The sequence below is a fragment of the Montipora foliosa genome, chromosome 1 (assembly GCF_036669935.1).
Source record: "Montipora foliosa isolate CH-2021 chromosome 1, ASM3666993v2, whole genome shotgun sequence".
NCBI lineage: Eukaryota > Metazoa > Cnidaria > Anthozoa > Scleractinia > Acroporidae > Montipora > Montipora foliosa.
Genome location: NC_090869.1, coordinates 20,202,323 through 20,208,903, shown reverse-complemented (window position 1 = coordinate 20,208,903; position 6,581 = coordinate 20,202,323). Strand labels below are relative to the sequence as shown.

At 42.8% G+C, this 6,581-nt stretch overlaps 1 pseudogene; it reads right to left on the bottom strand.

The window, feature by feature from the left end:
• Positions 1–5,418: 5,418 nt before the first annotated feature.
• Positions 5,419–6,581, bottom strand: part of LOC138010955 (52 kDa repressor of the inhibitor of the protein kinase-like) — a 2,818-nt pseudogene continuing 1,655 nt past the window's right edge.

Sequence of the window (6,581 nt, the reverse complement as noted above, 5' to 3'; positions counted from 1 at the left end):
TATAGAAATTTACCAACAAAGAAAGTGCTAAACAATTGAAAGCAAAATAATTTCTGCACTAGCCAAAGAATAAACACACAAACTAAAACAGACTAAGACGCCAATTTCTGGAGAACATTGGGTAGGTCGACCGACGACATATCAATCTTTATCAGGAACCCATGACCCGGAGCCTACAACTCTACTGTGTTCGTGTAACGGCGTTTTCACAGACCGATTTATTTTTAGATTGAATTTCCCGCGAATGAGACTCCCACAGGAGCCCGATGACCAATTACAAGAAATTAAGCTGACGTCATAGGGTCACCGAACCGGAACTGCCTTTGTTTTTTGACCTAATTCGCGGGAAGGACTAGTCTAAAAATTAACCCTCTTGTGAAAACGCCGTTTCACAGACGCTGTATGGAAGTTGCACGCTCCAGATGGGCTCCTGTCTTTATTAACTTGACTTAAGAGAGTATGAAGGTAAGAGAGGTAATCCCTCATATTGGCCCTATTCCCATCGTAATCCCTCTTAAGTTCTCTTAAGTTATTTTTAGATCTCCTGCGAGATCCGGTATTCCCACGAAGGTTAACTGATAGCCAATCATATGTCCCCATTTTTACCAATCACTGCGTGGGAGTTCGCTCAGCTGTCAACATTGGTAAAAATGGGGACATATGATTGACTATCCGGTTAACCCTCGTGGGAATACCGGATCTCGCAGGAGATCTAAAAATAACTTAAGAGGGATTACGATGGGAATAGGGCCAATATGAGGAATTACTTCTCTTACCTTCACACTCTCTTGCCTTGTTGCAAGCGCTAAGCTAAGAGGTTCTTTAGCAAGGACTGGACGAGCAAACTTACGTTTGGCGCCCTCGAGACATGAGAGAGGATGGTCTGAAGAAGGAATCAAGCCAGCAATCTGATGAGCCCATCTGATCAAATACACGGTAGCTTCGAGCACGGAAACGCTCGTTCCCTTCTCCATGGCTGATATGCAAATTTCAGTTAGAAACAGAGCCACGTGGTCGGATCCGCCGGAAAAACTGGGACGCTGTTGGTCCTGCATGGGAAAAGTCTCGATCGTCAAAAGTCTTCCGGTGTCACCTTAGGGATTACAAGGAATGTTTCGTAATCAGACCGCAGGCTGTATCTAGTTCTAGGCGTTACAACAAGTAGTTCAGATAAATATTGTAGCGCCAGGCCGTTCAGCGTTTTAAAAACTAAAAGCGCAATCTTAAATTCTACTCTAAATTTCACTAGCAACCAATGAAGTTCCCTAAGTACCGGAATATAACATGGGCGAACTTAGGAATTAAGCATGTAACCCGAGCCGCCGCATTATGAACTTTTTGAAGTCGGTCATGTTGATATTGCGAAGCTTATACAAAAGAGAGTTGCAATAATCTAAATGTGATGTAACAAACGCATGAATCAAACACTTTGTTGGTTCTGCAGACAGATATTTCCTAATTTGCCTAATATTACAAAGCACCTAAATGCCTTACTACACACCTTTCCTATATGAGTGTTCATAGACATATGGTTATCAAACCATGCGCCAAGGTTTCTAACATGCTTAAGGGGTTGAATGTCACAGTCACCAACTTTAATTGAAGCTATGGTAACCTTAGATAACTGCTGCCTTGAACCGATGATTAGTAATTCTGTCTTTGAATCATTAAACATCAACCTGTGTGAGACTAACCAAGCCCTAACATCAGCTATGCAGTTCTCAATAGCCTTGATCTCTCGATCTTGAGCAGCAAACTAATCTGGACGAAACGACACATACAACTGAGTATAATCAGCGTATCCATAAACTGGTGGAAGGCGCTTCTTAACAACCTCAAACAGCCTTGATGCATACAATAGATAAAGGACAGGTCGCAAACAGCTTCCCTGAGGAACACCATGCATAGTTTAAATTGAAGGTCTTGGAAGACTGCTGATTAACAATTACACGTTGTACCCTTCCACTCAAATATGATCTAAACCAGTTCAGAACATCACCGCAAATTCCAAAATCTGATTCCAGGATGTTAATCAGGATCTCAGTTATGTTCGACAGTGTCCAAAGCGGCACTCAAGTCTAAAAGAACGAGAACAGTTACTTCCTGTTTGTTCATGTTGGAGAGTATATCACTCTGGACTTTAAGAAGAGCCGTCTCAGTTGAATGGAACTGACGATAGGATGACTGATGAACTGGAAGTGGAGCATTATCAGAGCAATGCCGAAAAAGCTGACCCACAACTGCCTTCTCAGCTGATTTGGAGACCATAGGCAGATTACTAACCGATCTGAAGTTCTTATTTACTATTTCAAGTCCCAGTTTCTTTAACAACGGCCTAATTAAAGCAGCTTCCCAACTGTCTGAAACTTGTCCCTGTTGAAGGGATAGATTAATCATTTTATTTATTACTGGAATTAGCTCACTGCCACACAGTTTCAACAGCCATGTCGGTATCGGGTCTACCTGACAACTAGAATTAGAAGAGCCCATATAATAATAGCAGACACTTCTTCCTCTGAGAGGACATCAAACATCTCAAAATTGTTCTCAGGTGCAGGAACATTTAGAACTGGTGGAACAGCAGTAATAGCATCAATGTCATTTCTAATTAGGCCAGTTTCCGGCAAAAAAAACTTGCCAAAATCATCAACTAACTAGCAGGGATCATCATGGGAAGGGAGCTGATTTTCCTCAGGCTTGTTAGACAAGGATTGTACAACTTGAAATAGTTTTCACGTGTCGCCACCACATTCTTCAATGAGATCAGAGAAATACCTCTTCTTCGCATTCTTCAGAAGCATAGAGTAGTCATTGCAAAACTTCCCTATTCGCATCCTTATCCTGCTGTGATCTCGATTTCAACATCTTCTTTTCCCGTTTTCTCCGCGTTATTTTAAATTTTTTAAGTTCCAAACTTAACCACGGCACTCTTGGTCTTATATACAGTCAGAATCTTGGTATTCACAGGGGCGTGTTTATCCAAGATTTGTGACAAAGTGGTATTATAACACTGAGCCAGTTCTTCGAGGCTTGTCCACTGTAAATTGCACAGAACAGATGATGCAATTTCCCAGTAAAGACGCGTACGTGACTTGAAATGAATCATATTGAGAAAACTAAGCGCGAAAAGTATAAAGTATACTGGGCAGCGCACGTTTGAAAAACTATGTGCAAGCTTAACTTTAAGTGAAAATATGCGCGGCATAAATGCATGGCCGGGCACGGTGAAAAACGCACGTTAGAATCCTAGTACATCCCCGGCCCCTAGATGCGCTAGTTAAGCATTTATTTGAACTTTGCGGATTCGAACGCTAGCTAAATTGGAAACTTCATTCTCTACTCTCTCCATATTCTAGCACTCGGCAAAGTCCCTTTCTGACTTATGGCTGTTTCTGCTTAGGTGGCCTCATACACCACAAGTTCTTTTAGAGACATCACCGTCAAGCCGGCCACTTCTGCCGGAGAGAACAAGACAGCAACAACGTACACCGGGGACGTAATCCCCTACTCTTCACGAAAAGTGTGTGGGTTCTTTAAAGTCCCAGAGGGAACTTATGAACATACTTTAGAAGAGATTTGTGAGACAGGGCGTACGGTTTATAGTCCTTGTCCAAGAAGACTTGAAAGTCTGACCATTTGCAGATGAAATTGCAAAGGCAGCACTTTCTCCTCAATTATTTTAAGATCCTGAGTGTTGATCTGGCCGGGGTTCGAACCCCGCGACCTCCTTCGTGACAGTCCGATGCCCAATTGTTAATTCAAAAAGAACTCGAAATGTCAGACATTAATCTTGCTTTGGATCGCTTCTCAAATCGGGAATTACTTTAGATGCCGCTTCCAGTAGCACTACCTTGTCGATAGGTCACATGATCTACTACCGCGACCTTTGTCTTCAAAGTTACGCTTCTCACAAATCAGGGCATAGGTTAAAGCTGTCTTGTTTGAACCTTTGGCTTTCACCTTCGCTGGAACTATCGGTAGAGAAGTAGCTGACCTGCCGGCCCCCGAAGCACACTGACCCATCTAATCGGATCATCATTAATCTAGTCTGTCTCAACCCTTCAACGGCTCCTCGAGTCGGGCCTTGATACGTTGGAAGGCATCCAATAAATTTCTAACGTTGGTAGCTCAGTTGTCGGCTCAAGTTTGACAGCTACACGACCTAACGCACAGTTGTCCGGTGCTCAACCAAATAAGGCAGCGGGGCAGTGGTTTATGATCCTGATTACTTAAAAAAAACTTCAGTTGCAATCATGTTTCATCCGGGTCTCGTAAATCTGTTGAGAGACCAGCGTTTTAAAATAAGCAGATCAAAGTCTCACAATTGGCTTTTCGGGCCCGGAATGTCATCGGAAGTTCCAAGAAACGGGCCCCAGGTTTAAATTCTTTTAGACTGAGCTTTGAATATGAGCTTCGATGAGATAACACAGGAGAGTAATAAGAAGAATGTTAATTATCCGTATTACCTAACTCAACACATAGGTGTCTTAGCTCTATTACTTCAGACTTAACAGTGAGCATACATACAATACAGAACATACTTAATTGACCGCTCCCCATAGGGGCTTTTCAGGGCCAATGAAAATGACACAACGAAACGACGAAACAGAACAACAATAACTGTTAAGAATCCCAACTGGCCGGAGGCAAACCAGTTGGCTCTATTTACAAGTGCAGCTGGGAAGTTGAACCAGGGACTACCAGGAACAAATTCAACGAGTGGTCAGAACGAGTCTTGAAACCGGGATCTCCGGATATCAAGGCAAGCGCCCTAACCACTGGGCCACACTGCCTCTTCACCCCAACCGGGAAAAAATTACTTTTAACCACACGAAATAATGTTTGCAACCAGCTTGGTGTAACCTGCAGTTTACACCCTCCATATTTTTGCGTGTCAAAATTGTCCAGGTGCTGTCATCTTGAATAATGGTGACGTGTACCAGACTCTTTGTGTCGGAGCAACAGGGCAACCGTATCCCGTCACCATTATTCAAGATGGCGGCTCCGAGGGAATTTAAAAAGGGGAAAACGTCGATTCTAAAGTTCTTTTTTAAATTCAAACTCTTGAAATATTTTCAAACTCAGATTCTTTGCAAATATAATTTATTGATTTGGTTGTTGCCGGTCAATTTGATTAGAATTGATTTATTTCCTCCAGTTCAAAGTCATGATTCCTTTTTGTAGGAATGGAGGTCAATTCCCGTAAGTTTATTAGAGTGAGAGAGACAGGGGGAGGGAGGGAGAGAAAGAGAGAGAGAGCCATTTCTTACTATCAGTTAGTAAGGTCATTATTGCAGGGCAATACCGTTCTGCCACAGCTGGTAACTTGGTGTCCTGGCTCGTAACCAGGATTTTATGTGGGGTGGGGGGGGGGGGGGGGGGGGTGCTAACGAGGCCAAAGTGGACCAAACTACCGAAATGTATTTTATTGTCTGATCCGTTTATTTAGGAAAGCAGCAATACATGAGAAATTGTAACGGTAGGAACTGAATATTTTACCGCAATTGCTGCTAATCTCGCAATCTGATTGGCTAATTTGCTGTTGTCGATAAGATTCCATACCACGCTGCTCGCGCGAGCTTGCGCTCTGAAAAAAAAGAAAACGTTCCTTTGACGTTGATATTTTGGCAAAAAACAAATTGAAATGTGGTTTAGCGCGGTCTGTACTCTTATCGACAACGAGTACGTGTCATTACAGTGCTCAAAATGTTGTGGACTCACGAGGCGCTTACAACTGTTTGAATTAAGTTATAAACGACTAATTTTACGATATAAAATGATATATCAAAATACTGCGGAACTAATCCCTCAGAATAGTAACGAGCTCCAGCCTCCGTGGGTGTTTGGTGCCAAACAGATTAACCACCTCATCCAAATCAATTTTAACTTGATAATGTATGTGCATTAGTGCGAGGGAGGACAGCCTTTCCTGGCCCATGCATGCCCTGTTATATGTATGCAGTCGCCTAAAGAACTCGCACTTCTTTCACATTCACAATTCGTTGCGGGGATTGTGGCGCATATCTTGAGGAGCGCACATATATTTGAAAAGAGATCATCATCGCACTCCTTAAGAGCTTTGCCTGCGGTATTTGGCCTGTCTTCTTTCGGTTTTGAGGAGTATCTGAAAGAAATAAGAAACAATATGTGCTGTTCTCTCTCACTTACCCATTTGTGGAATTTGTTGTGTAATTTTGGAATATCCCAGAATTAGTCAATTTAGTTAACAATGTTCCACCTGATCTGGAATCGAAGAAGTTCTTTACGTAAAAGCTCCGGCGACGGGAGATCATCTTTGTAGGTGTTGATGATCTCATCGGCGTTTGGCAAATCACCGTCCCTGTCACACAGCACTGACGGTACGAGACAGAGGAGGCTTGACGCTAACACAGACAGATTTGTTCGGAGGAACGAAGAGCCTCAATACTTCATTCGAACAAAGAAATGAACTAGGATGGGGGGGGGGGGGGGGGGGAAAAGGAAAGAAAATAGCAATTCAATAGAGATTTAACCCGAAAACTCATTACCGGAAAATTGCTCATCCAGTTCAGCTTTGATATGGTTAATAAGCGGAAAGGCCA